At 44.1% G+C, this 14178-nt stretch overlaps 1 protein-coding gene across 1 annotated transcript in view; it reads right to left on the bottom strand.

The window, feature by feature from the left end:
- LOC144494794 (ephrin type-A receptor 5-like) overlaps positions 1 to 14178 on the bottom strand; it is a 393151-nt gene that overhangs the window by 362763 nt on the left and 16210 nt on the right. The window lies entirely within an intron of this gene.

Genomic DNA, 14178 nt, shown 5'->3' with positions numbered 1-14178 from the left:
TTAAATTCAACCTTCTTCCATTGTGCAAATACTGGGCTGTGCAGTCATGCAGCTAAGCACAGATCGACCCTTTTAAGTTACCAATCGTGCATGGTAGTTCCAAAATTTTAAAGGGCCCATGCACTAAAATGAATCAACTACTCACTACAAAAAAAATGAGAGGGTATATTTCTTATAATAGAGCTTTCATTAGCCTGATGAATGAAACTCAATTTATAAAAGCTTCTAAATGAGTAACTGCTCAGTGAAATTCATTACAGTACATTTATTAACTCAGGTGATAAGAGACCTTTTTTCTCTTTAATTCTCAACAAGGGTCAATATGAATATGATAATGATAGGGGAATCCTTTTTACATTAAGGGCTTTTAGACAAAGACTGTGAAGCTTAAATTTCCACTGAGGTTAGGACTCACTCCCACTCCTCTAAGTGCTAACTAGGTTAATGTTACTGCTGGAGGAAGAACTGTCCGCCTGAATTAGAGGACAGAGGGAGCAGTAAGGAGGCCAATGATTTGGCAGCTGATCACATTTCTTTCTGTTGATGACAGGAGCCAACCTAGAAAGAAATTCAAGGCCAATTTCCCCCAGTTTACATTGCCAGCATGGAGCCGAGTCCACCTATCATGAGTGCTACTACCTATGAGTGGATCATGGACACCAAACAGTAGGCAGGGTGCCAATAACATTCCGTTACGCATGAGACAGCAAGTACTGCTCCACACTGCCATCAAGCATTTGGAAAAGCCAGCCTCAAGCAAAGATGCTTTGATGGTCTGCAAAACACAGAAGTTTAGCTTTGTATGAATCTTTTCTGAATCTGATCATAAATCAAAATAAGGGCATTTCCCAAGAAGAGAAAAGCCACTGGTTAATTTCTCAGCCATGTACAACAATGGGTGAGAAAATGTTCTCCAAGACTTTTCCAATTTATCGCCATTCATTGCTTAAATAGCAATTCTGCCCAGAACTGGGGTTTCTGCCAAAGTTATGGGGAGGAGGAAGAGCAGGTCCAGCACCAACGTATTACCCCAGATCTCCCATACACAATGCAAAATACTCTCACCAACTTTTACAGATGCACCATAGAAAACATTCTTTCTGGATGCATCACAGCTTCGTATGGCTCCTGCTCTGTCCAAGACCGCAAGAAACTACAAAGAGCTGTGAACTCAGCCAGTCCATCATGCAAACCAGCCTCCCATTCATTGACTCCAGTACACTTCCCGCTGCCTCAGTAAAGCAGCCAGCATAATCAAGGACCCACACATTCTGGACATGCTCTCTTCCACCTTTCTCCATCGGGAAAAAGACACAAAAGTCTGAAACCACGTACCAATTAACTCAAGAATAGCTTCTTCCCTGCTGCAAAGAGATTTTTGAATGGTCTTGTTACATATTAAGCTGATCTTTCCTCCATCCTATCTGTAATTATAACACTATATTCTGCACCCTCTCCTTTCCTTTACCCCAATGTACTCTATGAATGGTATGCTTTGCCTGTGTAGCACACAAGAAACAATACTTTTCACTGTATCCCGATACATGTGACAATAATAAATCAAATCAAATCAAAATACAATCATCAGGATGTCAACAACATTTTGGAGATACGCCTGGGATTTAAGTCAGGAGCACAGGTTCTATTGGAGATAATGCACTTCCTGCAAGAATTTCTTCACAGATGAAGCAATGTTTTATCTTTAATGCTTTCTGTGGCTGCATTGTACGTTGTTTCCACATCCGCAGTAAATTCTTAGACTAAGTCAAGCAGGAAAAAGCTAATGAAAATGCACAAATGATTTTGTACTGGGCTGCATTCGATTATTAAAACATTGCAAATTATATAATAATGTTTCTTATTGTTAGCTTTTTGCTCATTATTTGTCATAGGTTTACGTAAAGCAAATGACTTAATGTCTTGGGATTTTGACCATATGGGTAATGTAATCGACAGGACTTCTGAGGACTTCAGATGTTTTTATGATTTAAATTGGGAAATCCCATGAGAGTTCTGACATCAGGACTGCAATCCTCAAGCTGCTATCACAGATTTATAACCACAGTGATGACTCTATGATTAATTGGCTTACAATAGTAAACAGCAAGTGTGAGGAGAATTCACAGGATGTAGCTGTTTCCTTTTAGCTGTAAGAGAAAAAAAATAGCAGATACTGCAAATGAGTAACAATCTGATTCCTAGAGGAACGCACCAGCATACACTGGAGCAACACAGGAACTTGGATGCAGTAGGTCAATTTATCCACTTTCATGCTTGAATATCCTTTCAGCTTCCTGAACACAGACACCACACCATTCCTCACGAAGAACATCTGTGCAAATGATTTGAAATATATTGCCAATGATGAGCCGAATTAAAAGAATGCACAGATTTAAAAAGAAATAGTATTTTTCGGCCTGAGTGTGAGTCAGCAAAGAAGCTGACAACATGCTGGCTTGGTGGTGAGGTATGGTTTTGCTGGGGATTGAGGACCATTCTGCTCCCAGGATGCAGGGTGGGGATGTGGGGACGGGAGGGGGTGCTGATGACCAATTCACTCTCAGGAGGTGGGATGAGGTGTGGGAGGAGTGATGATCAATTCACTCTCAGGAAGCAGACTGGGGGTGGGAGGGGTGATGACCAACCTGCTCTCAGGAGGTGGGTTGGACATGATGATGATAACGTTCAAGGACCATTGAAAGCTTTAAAGATGGCCGCATGTTTCCATTTTCACATACTTTTTGTTTTTACCCATTTTGGACATGTTTCCCAGGCCTCAGAAAATCCAATTGGTAAAAGGAAGAGGCAGGTAGCACTAGATCCAGAAAGTAAGTTCAAAGATGGGGGCAATTCTCCCAGCCCCTAAAAGCAGTGTAGTGGCCTGGGAGACTCGAATGGAGGCCGTGTAGCGGATTTCCCACTGGGCGCCATGACCTCTATGCGTCTCCGGCCAGATTTCTGGTGCCGTCAGCTCCGTGCCAATACAGCTGCATAAATTATGTAAATTAATAGTTACATGTAATTAGTGGGCCCAGGACTGAAGTCTCTGGGCCCGCCAGCCTCCCCTCCCACCCCCCTCACCAGCCCAGGAGTGTTTCACTCCAGAGGGGTTTACAATAGCTCTCCACTTGCGGGGAGCTGGCAGCCAGACCCCGCTGGAGTGAAGGGGGGGGGCCACTGAGGCCCACCAGGAGGTCAAGGAGGTGCCGCCTGGGCATTGCCAGCTTGACAGTGCCAGCCTGGCCCGCTGGCACTGCCCAAGGGGCAAAGTGCCAATGTCCAGGGGAATCTTGGTACTACCTACTGGGTATTAGGCAGCACCCAGCGGGGCCAGGGGGTATGTGGCCTAATGGGGGGTGGAGCCTCTGGGGGGGTGATCAGTGGGTTGGTGGATCACACTGTCACTCTGCACTTTGGGAGTGGTGATCGTGGGAGGGACGCCAGCGATTGGGCCTGGCCATTGGGGTGGGAGGGGTCAGTCTGCAAGCAGGGGTGTGGGAGTCGGTCTGCCGGCGATGGGGGTGGAGGATGGGGACTGCCAGAAGGAGGGGGTGTGGGAAGGAGAGATTGAGGCGGGCCAGGGAAGGGGGCAAATATCGGGCTGACCCAGACACGTCCGGGGGGTGCCAGCGATCAGGGCTGGCCATCGGGTGGGAGGGCGTTGGCCTGCCAGAGAGGGTCAGGGCTACGGGGGAGGAGAGGGTTGATTGGGACTTCCAGAGGGTAGGTGGGGGAGATCATGGGGGGCGGGGGGGGGACGGACCGGGCCGAGCTGGCCCGGACACATCTGGGGGGCCAGCAATCAGGCCCTGCAGGAATTGGTGAGGCAACAATGAAGGAGGTTGCAGGGCCAACCAGCGATAGGGAGGCCGACAGTGCGGGCCACAGCACAGGTGCCGATCTCAGCGCTGGCAGATCGACGCGTGCGCAATGGCCTGCTCAATGCTATGTTGCCGGCCTCACCAGCGAGGATAGGCCCTACCCCCAGCATTTTAATGAGCTTCCCGCTCGTGCACTCTGCAATGTACAGAGTGCAGGAGATTCATTTTGAAAATCCCACTAAAAAAAACAGCGGGATTTACTCCAGTTTTTACACAAATTCAGCACTTAGAATTTTTTTGGGAGAATTTCTTCTTGGCCAGGAATGTTTTCTCCTCCAACTCAACATTGTAACCTGCTTCCAAAAATATGAGAGCCAGCTGCCCAGGTTCTTTTGGAGCTGCCTGCAAAATTCAACCCCCTCCACACCCCTCTACAATATCCCTCCTCCTTCATGTTGCCTCCATGCTGTATGAGATTTTCCCCCTTCTACATTGCCTCCAGCTCCCTATAATCTCCCCAATCCTCAGTGTTGCTTCAAGCCACATGCAATTTCCCCCTTCATCCAAGCTCGGGCGGCACGGTAGCACAGTGGTTAGCACTGCTGCTTCACAGCTCCAGGGACCCGGCTTGGGTCACTGTCTGTGTGGAGTTTGCACATTCTCCCCATGTCTGCGTGGGTTTCCTCCAGGTACTCCGGTTTCCTCCCACAGTCCAAAGATGTGCGGGTTAGGTTGATTGGCCATGCTAAAATTGCCCTTAGTGTCCTGGGATGCGTAGGTTAGAGGGATTAGTGGGTAAATATGTAGGAATATGGGGATAGGGCCTGGGTGGGATTGTGGTCAGTGCAGACTCGATGGCCAAATGGCCTCTTTCTGTGCTGTAGGGTTTCTAAGACTTCTCAGAAGCTGTCTCCAATCCTTGCAATCTCCTCCATCTCCGACCTCTCTCCACCTCACTGCCATCCTCCTCCTGATCTTTCCTCTCAAGGTCCCAACTACGCATTGGAGATTAGTTGACACACAAATAGGTAATTTTGTTGATGAAGGAGTTGAGGAGATGGTGGCAGCATTACAAAGCAGGAGAACTCATACACCTCTAATTTGGTTACTCCCCGTTGCTGAGGCTGAGTCTGTGTCAGTCACAGGATAGCATATCCTCTCTGGTAAGAAAACACAGCCACACCCACCACAACATCCCCTTTTTCTAACCATGTAAATAACCCTCCCTTAAAAATAGCCACACCCTACTAACACAATACCAGCATCACCTTCAACATTGCATCCTGAAAAGCAGAGCACAGGGCTAAACTCATTAAATTATAATTAAGATGGTTAAATGTGGATTCAAGAAAATGATGCTTCATACACAGGATTGTGAATATATAGAATCCTCTACCCCAAAAGAGCACAATGTCAAATTGAAGTGTGCAACAGAAACTTGGATAATTACTTGAGAAGGGAGGATATTAAGGGATTATAGAGAAGGAACAAAAAACTGGAAGTAAGAAGATAAAGCCAAAATTGCATAGTAGGTCAATAAAGTGAGGTATCAACTCCTATTCTTATGTCCCATTGCACAAAACATTGATTTTGGTGTTAAACAGCAAACCCAGAGCTGTCTCTGGTATTAGGTTTTACTGTTTGTGCTGAATTATAGATTATTAACTGCACTCCAATTGATATCTCAGTATGAACTACTAATCCAGATTTATGCAAAAGTCCATTGGCACAGCAGGTTTGCTTAAAAATCCATGTACTTTAAGGATGAGTAATTAAATGTACTGAGGCTTTTGAGATATTTCAATTCGGAAAGTAAATATTTTATACATCATATATAAGTACATAGGGGTGCAATTTTCCTGCTTGAATAGTGTAGCGAGTGAGGAAATGTCAGCGGTAGGTCAAAAACAGGAATCACATCCGGTTGGTCGCTATCTCCCCAGGCCATTTTTTCTGCATTATCAGCCTTGCATTGGGGAACGGCGTGAGGCTGCTAACATTATGCAAGTGCATTTTGGATCTATTTAGTGAGTCCGGGACACAATCGTCTGGGATTGCTAATGTTTCTGACCCCGCTGGTGGAGGTCCACACCAGAGGGGATCACATATAATCCCCAGCAACAGGGACCAGGTAGGATGGCCTCACCTTTGGGACCAGAGACAATTGAGGTGACCTGGGAGGTTGGGAGCAGGAGGGGCTGCCCCTTGGGCAGTGCCAGCCTGGCACCCTAACTTTGGGGAGGGGGCGTTGGGGCTAGCAACAGGGGGGGTGGGGGGGCCGGGGCCGGTGATTGGGATGGGAGGTCGGGGCTGGCAATGGGTGGGGGGGAGTGGGGGGGAGAGGGGCTGGGCCAGTAATCAGGGGAGTGTCAGGGCCAGCGATAGGGAGGAGGATCGGGGTGTGATCAGGGAGTGGGGTTTGGGCTGGTGATCGGTGGGTTTGGGGCACGATCAGGGAGAGAGGATCAGGGCTGGCGATCGGGGGTTGGGGGTTGGGGCCGGCTGTGTCGAGCAGGGGCCTGGGCTGGCGATTGGGGTGGGGGGATGGGAATGAGGCACATGTCAACCGATCTCCCAATGTACTAGCCCTAAGGAGTCCCATTTAACTCAGGAAACCAATCACCCGCAAGCCCACCCAGGTTAAACATAAACGTGGGTGGATTCGTGTGGAGTTCCTGACTCAACACCACCCTTCAGGGCTATTTCACCCACTACCCAACCACCTGCACAAAGCTGACTCCACTCCCCTCCCACTCCATGGCAGTCAAATCTCTAACAATGATTCATGATATACTTCTGAAGATGCTGAAAATCAGTTAACAGAATTGTGATCTTCTGTTGACGATTGCATTCTGCTTTATACAGCTCTCTAGCCACCATTCTATTAAAAAATGTACTGTGCCATAATTGCAACATCTTCATTTTATATTGGACACTCATATTACCTATGGAGAGGAAAATGCTTGCTTCAAAGCAGTGCATTTGAAACTATCTGTTCTGAAATGTATATAGTTTTATGCATTGCAAGCCCTAACTGAAGGCTACATTTGGATGACATCTTGTTTTTCCTTTCTGTAACACAGTAAATATTTAAGGAAGTCAGCTGGGAGTAGAAGTTATGCACTCCTGCCAGTCAAATGCTTCTGGCTCTTATATAATGAGGATACAATGATGAGAAAATTCCAGGCAAATAATAATTGATCTTATTTGGATTTCATCAAAATTGTTCTCCCAAGAGAGCTGGTTCTGGGAAACAATGAACCACAATGGGATGTTTTTGTTCTTATCTCACCAGAAATTATGCTGGCAGATGGCAATCAATCATTTTTTATGTAAAAGACATTATATATCGCCTACGATCCATATTTCAGCAATTTGATTTGCATATGATCTCTTCTGAAAGTGCATTTACCTGGAAATCTCTGACAAATTCAAACCAAATTTAGATCAAGTTCAATTTAAACTACTAGGTTATTAAAAAATAAATCAACAAAGATGCCTTGGAAAACCTTTGTATGATATTAGTGAAATGGCTAGAGGAATTGTAAAATTGCCTCTGTACTGAGATACTAAAGTGCAGAATCATGTGTAGCAAAATATTTGCAGAGTTCTTCTACTTATGGAGCCTGAGTTTGAATTTGACCTATACTGGTGGGATGAAGCTACTGCTGGTTGCAAACACCCTGCATGAAACTGACTTGATCAGAATTTGCCTATCTCTGGGAGGTGCGTGCCCATTTTACAAAATTATCCACACCTTGAAAGAAGTCGCACTGAGAAAGGCTAGAAAGGAAACTGGTTGCGATACAGGATGGTAAGGAATGATCTGTCATGGGCAGCTTGAAGGGACAAGTAAAGGAAACAAGAACAGGAACAGTCGTCTAGCAAGAGAGGAACATAATAGATCCAGGTTTTTCTCTCTGACACTAGCCGTATAGATTACTTTAATTTAAAATGTTCATATACAGATGCTGGAGGTAGTTCATGGAGGATGAGGAAGACCATGGAGGACTTTACGGCAAGGAGAAAGTTCTTAAAGTCAATAGAGTGAGCAGAGGTAAGGGAGAGCTTGGTGAGGAGAGAACTGGTTGAAATGCGGAGAGGGAGTGGTGCCTTATGTGTTCTGAGTAATCCAGAAATTGTGCAGGACAAAGGGCAAAAGTGTGTGGAAAATGTCAGTCAAATCTCAAAGTGAGAATGATGGAGCAGTGTTTCAATGGTAATAAGTGAAAGCAAAAAAAGACTATTTTATTTATGCTTCATAAACAAAACACTTCATTCATTTATTTATGCTTGATAAGTGAATTAAAAGCTGTCAGGATTTTAAGTATTCTCTGAGACAGCATTGGACATGCCACCTGTTGCTGCAGAAACTGATTGATTAGTGAACTTGCTGTTTGAATCTCCATGAAAGTTGTGCATTTTCCCTTTATTTGCATGTTAACATTAACTACAAGGACTTATATTCAGGATTTAAGCAATCTTATCTCATTGATTTTTGCAATATTGTTTTGGGGGCTTATCATCTGTTTACTGTCCATTCATATAAGATGGTAGTCATGATGTGGAGATGCCGGCGTTGGACTGGGGTAAGCACAGTAAGAAGTGTTGTGAGACTTCTTACTATTCATATAAGAGGCAGATGAAAACGTTATTAAAGAAACCTACTATCCACTAGTCATCCACGACGGCCCAGCTCATTTTTCAAGAATGTCTTTAAATAAGCGACCGATGCTTCCAATTGGAATTAAAATATTTAAATTGGAGTTCAATGGCGTTTGTGGGATCCCAATGAAGTCCTGGTGTTCTCCAGTGAAGCAGGGACTGGTGCAAAACCCTTAAAAAACACTGTAAAAATAAAGTTGTGGCACTAACCTCGCTATGCCAGCAGGGAAATTACAGCTGTTCCTGCATTGCCCCCCTCACCACCACCACCACCAAAAGAAAATCTTTTATTCCAGTGGGAGTGGACATCATCAAACAGTGGAAAATCTTCGATCAAGTTAAATATAGGGTTTGAATATGAAAATGGTCCGGACAGCTCAGTAGTGTCATCAGGCATCAGTGCCTCTTCTTCACTCACTGCCGTGCTCATCTGTATAGTGATGAAAATCAGCCTTATAGTGTTGAAGTGTGTTTGTTGGTACAAAGTTTCCAACATGGCGATGAATGATTAACCATTCAAGTAGAAGCGACTACGTAGTGTGCTAACTCTATAAACTTTGCATTTACTTAGCCAACTAAGGGTTAAGTCAGAATGAATAAAATATTTCACAGCCTGTCAATTGTTCATCTTAAATTCAAGATACTGCAATTTAATGGGGTGTATAAGGCAGTGTTTGAAAAAATCTGCTCACCATGTCATTTATGTAACGTAATGAAAAAATGCAAAATCATACTGTCAACTTCAAACCTAGAAGATATCAATGGGCTTAACTCGTAATATTGTTCATGTGTATTTGAGAGGCATGTGGAAATAGAGAAAAGATTTATGAGGGGCAACTAGTCATGCCTTACTGTTTTAAATGATGTTTTCTATCATGTTAGATCACAGTGTAAAGCAGGTGCAATCTCAAACACCTCGGTACCAGATATAAAGGAAATAATACTGAGCTTAATTGTATTTTGCAAGCCTTTCAACCACCATCTCTCAGGGTTCCCAGAGACAGTGAAAATAGGATTTCTGTCAACACGTACACACTTTTGCATGTAATTCTATACGCTGGTTCAAAATAGAAGGGATACTTTCTCTGAAAATTACATGGTAACTTTCTGATCACAAAAACAGTTTTCATGTCACGCATAATCTGTTCTCATTAATATCTTGAACAATTAAATTGAGTTTTGCAGGACAGTAATAGAACCTACTGTGCATGAATTTTCCTCCTGTGGGTTACACAAAATGAAACACACTCCAATCTTCCTGATGGTTAGTAAAACATTACTATCAGATTTTTATTCCATTCTGCAATCTTCCTAAAATGTACTGTGTACTTATATTTTTTGGAAAAATCTTTATTTTATACTTATTCATAGGGAGAATTTTTTCATTGTATTCAAACTCCAAAGAAGCGCAGTAAATATCATCTATCAATATTTCAGGTCTTCAAAATGTTATTTTGTCTTAAAATTATTTACAGAGGGCCAGTTGTAAACCATTTACACATGTCCTAGTACAGTTGTACTATGAATCTTTGCCTAAAATGGGAAGTAGCAACATTAGAATTTGTGTACTTTTTTTTTCAGCATGCACTACATCTTTCCACATGCAAAAAAGGTGTAGAAGTTATGGTCGGGCACATGGTCTTGCAAGTCAAGCTGCTTGAGTCCTTTGAATTGTTTGATCTCAGTTTGTACTGAATTAAATGTTCCTTTCAAATGGGTTATGTTGCCAAAGGAATACTAATGTGCTTCAAAGTTCAAAACATTTGCTCCTTTGAAAGATCTCAAACTTTTCTTTCAAAAAAATAGATTGCAACTTGTCAGCCAAAATAAGAGAACATAATTAAATGGATTACTGATTTATTGATTTGATTTATTATTGTCACATGTATTAGCATACAGTGAAAAGTATTGTTTCTTGCATGCAATGCAGACAAAGCATACCGTTCATAGAGAAGGAAACGAGAGAGTGTAGAATGTAGTGTTACAGTCATAGCTAGGGTGTAGAGAAAGGTCAACTTAATGCGAGATAAGTCCATTCAAAAGTATGACAGCAGCAGGGAAGAAGCTGTTCTTGAGTTGGTTGGTACGTGACCTCAGACTTTTGTATCTTTTTCCTGACAGAAGAAGGTGGAAGAGAGAATGTCCGGGGTACGTGGAGTCTTTAATTTTGCTGGCTGCTTTGCCGAGGCAGCGAGAAGTGTAGACAGAGTCAATGGATGGGAGGCTGGTTTGCGTGATGGATTGGGCTACATTTACGACCTTTTGTAGTTTCTGGCGGTCTTGGACAGGGCAGGAGCCATACCAAGCTGTGATACAAGCAGAAAGGATGCTTTCTATGGTGCATCTGTAAAGGTTGGTGAGAGTCGTAGCTGACATACCAAATTTCCTTAGTCTTCTGAGAAAGTAGAGGCGTTGATGGGCTTTCTTAACTATAGTGTCGGCATGGGGGGACCAGGACAGGTTGCTGGTAATCTGGACACCTAAAACCTTGAAGCTCTCAATCGTTTCTACTTCATCCCCATTGATATAGACAGGGGGCATGTTATCCTTTATGCTTCCTGAAGTCGATGATAATCTCCTTCATTTTGTTGACATTGAGGGAGAGATTATTGTCGCCGCACCAGTTCACCAGATTCTCTATCTCATTCCTGTACTTTGTCTCGTCTTTGTTTGAGATCCGACCCACTACGGTGGTGTCATCAGCAAACTTGAAAATCGAATGGAGGGGAATTTGGCCACACAGTCATAGGTGTATAAGGAATATAGTAGGGGGCTGAGAACACAGCCTTGTGGCACACCGGTGTTGAGGATGATCGTGGAGGAAGTTTTGTACTGATTGTGATCTGTGAGTTAGAAAGTTCAGGATCCAGTCGCAGAGGGAGGAACCTAGGCCCAGGCCACGGAGTTTGGAGATGAGTTTCGTGGGAATAATGGTGTTGAAGGCTGAGCTGTAGTCAATAAATAGGAGTCTGACATAGGTCTTTGTTATCTAGGTGTTCCAGGGTTGAATACAGGGCCAGGGAGATGGCGTCTCTGTGGATTTGTTGCAGCAGTAGGCAAACTGTAGTGGATCCAGGTAGTCAGGGAGGCTGGAATTGATTCATGCCATGACTAGTCTTTCAAAGCATTTCACAATGATGGATGTCAGAGCCACAGGATGATAGTCATTGAGACACGCTGCTTGGTTTTTCTTAGGTACCGGGATGATGGTCATCTTCTTGAAGCAGATAGGGACCTCAGATTGTTGTAAAGAGAGGTTGAAGATGTCTGCGAATACCCCCGCCAGCTGATCTGCACAGGATCTGAGTGCTCGACCAGGTACCCCATCTGGGCCAGTCGCTTTCTGTGGATTGACCTTCGAGAAAGCTGCTCTGACATCTGCAAGGGTGACGCTAGATACGGGTTCATCGAGGGCTTCCAGGGTGGAGGGCATGCTCTCACAGACCTCTAGCTCAAAATGGGCATAGAATGCATTGACCTTCTCAGGGAGGGGTGCGTTGGAGCCGGTGATTTTACATGCCTTCATCTTGTAACCTGTTATGTCTTGCAGACTTTGCCATAATCGGCGGGGGGCCGTGTGACTAGCCTGGGGCTCTAGCTTGGTCTGGTACTGTCTTTTGGCATCTTTGATGGATCTCCTTAGATCGTATCTGGCTTCCTTGTATAGGTCAGGGTCGCCTGACTTGAATGCCTCAGACGTGAACTTCAGCAAGCAGTGGACATCCCCGTTCATCCATGGTTTCTGGTTGGGGAACACGCGGATTTGCTTCTTTGGCACACAGTCTTCTACATACTTACTAATGAAGTCAGTTACCGTAGTGGTGGACTCGTTCAGGCTGGTCACAGAGTTTTAAAATGCTGACCAGTCCACTGACTCCAAGCAGTCCCATAGGAGATTATCCAATTCCTCAGACCAACACTGCACGACTTTCTTTGATGGATTCTTCCGCTTCAGTTTTTACTTGTAAGCTGGGAGCAGGAACACAGCCTTGTGGTCTGATTTGACAAAGTGTGGGCGGGCGATAGAACGGTAGGCATATTTGATATTTGTGTAGCATTGGTCTAGGATATTTGGGCCTCTGGTGGACGTGCTGGTAGTAGTATGCTCTTGAGCTTGGCCTGATTGAAGTCCCCAGCCCTCTTGAATGAACAAGGCTTCGGGATGTTTTGTTTCAAGGCTATTCGTAGTTGTAGACCTACAAATCATTTGCAAACTATCTAGGTGTTTTTATTGTCATGGTGCTTTATATTTTTAATGTGAGAATTTCCCACCTTGAATATTTCCATTATCTAGCATGCTTAAAGGCAGGGATTAAACTTATACTTCTGACAAAAGAAGCAATGCTCTCCAAAATATAGCAACCCTCAAATTTAATATCACTTCTCAACAATTTGAATTGCCCTGTCACCAATTTCAGTCCAGAGTTCCACCTTTTGTGTGTTACGTTTCAATCATTATACAAATAATTGTAAATAATACTTCCTCGTATATACATTGATTATAATGTCCATGATACAAACAACTTGAAAAATATGCACCAAAAATGCGTTTCAATATGAAATTTATAGATTTTTAACCTCCACTTGGAAGGAGCACACAAAATAGGGGTCACCCTCATAATATGGGTGGGTGGGCGCAACAATCGACTGCCCACCCACCATATGTAAATTGTTAATCAAGGGTTCATTATATTTATAATCGAGCCAATTGGTCCTGATAATATGCTGCCCGTGCCTTAAAACATTTGGTGTGGGCAGCTGGATAGGAGCAGGCAGCCTGATTTTTTAAACCTACCTGTAAGAAAGATGGGGGTGAAGGGGGGAGGTGCTCATTCTTCAGGGATTGCACATTGCTGGTGCCTCCCTTACGTCGAATCCCCACTTCCTTCCCACCCGCTCACTCCCTTAAACCCACCTCCTATCCCACCTCTCTCCCAACATGTTGCCAACCTATCCAAACACTCCCAGTCCAAGACCCTGCTCTGGGGATCCAAGGCCTTGGAGTTTTTAATTCTCCAGCAGGCCCAGCATTGACGACTGAAGCTTTCCTGGTGCTGCCGAGGTTGATGGACCCGCCAGTCTAAACATCCAGAGGGCGGGTTTTCTGCCCCAGTGAGGGGCAGATATGCGTTTTGACTGTAGTAGTGGTGGGGAAGGGGGGTGGAGGGGGGGGATCCAGCATGAAGCATGTTGACTCCACACCGACGTTCTATCTGGATGGGCCGGGGAGGGTGAGTGTGTCTTTGCACCCTTCCCCCCTCATATCATTCAGCCCATTGTATTTTTTAGTTCAGTTTTCATAAATATTTATGTATTAGATTGGCATGTTTGTAATTTAAACAGGTTCAGATCCATTATATGACATTCTTAACATAGTAAAACATGTCAAGGTACTTCACAGAATCATAATTAGACATTGACAAAAAGAGACAAAAGGACAGGTGGCAAAATGTGTTGTAGATTTTAAACAGTGTATTAAAGGAGGAGAGAGAGACGGAGTGGCTGGGGTGAAGGAAGTGTGGAATGCACAAGAGGCCATAAAATGATCTGAACATGATAAATTTTAAAATTAAGATGTTGGTGGACTGGGAGCTGATGTAGGTCAGCAAACACAATCATTGTTTAAAGGAGTCAGTACCAAGTAGCTTTAATACTTAGATAACTTTCCCATTCAATACAACATTATTTGCTG

Source organism: Mustelus asterias, chromosome 6 (genome assembly GCF_964213995.1).
Source record: "Mustelus asterias chromosome 6, sMusAst1.hap1.1, whole genome shotgun sequence".
Classification (NCBI taxonomy): domain Eukaryota; kingdom Metazoa; phylum Chordata; class Chondrichthyes; order Carcharhiniformes; family Triakidae; genus Mustelus; species Mustelus asterias.
The sequence above is the reverse complement of the archived record's forward strand: the minus strand, read 5'-3'. Positions and strand labels throughout refer to the sequence as shown.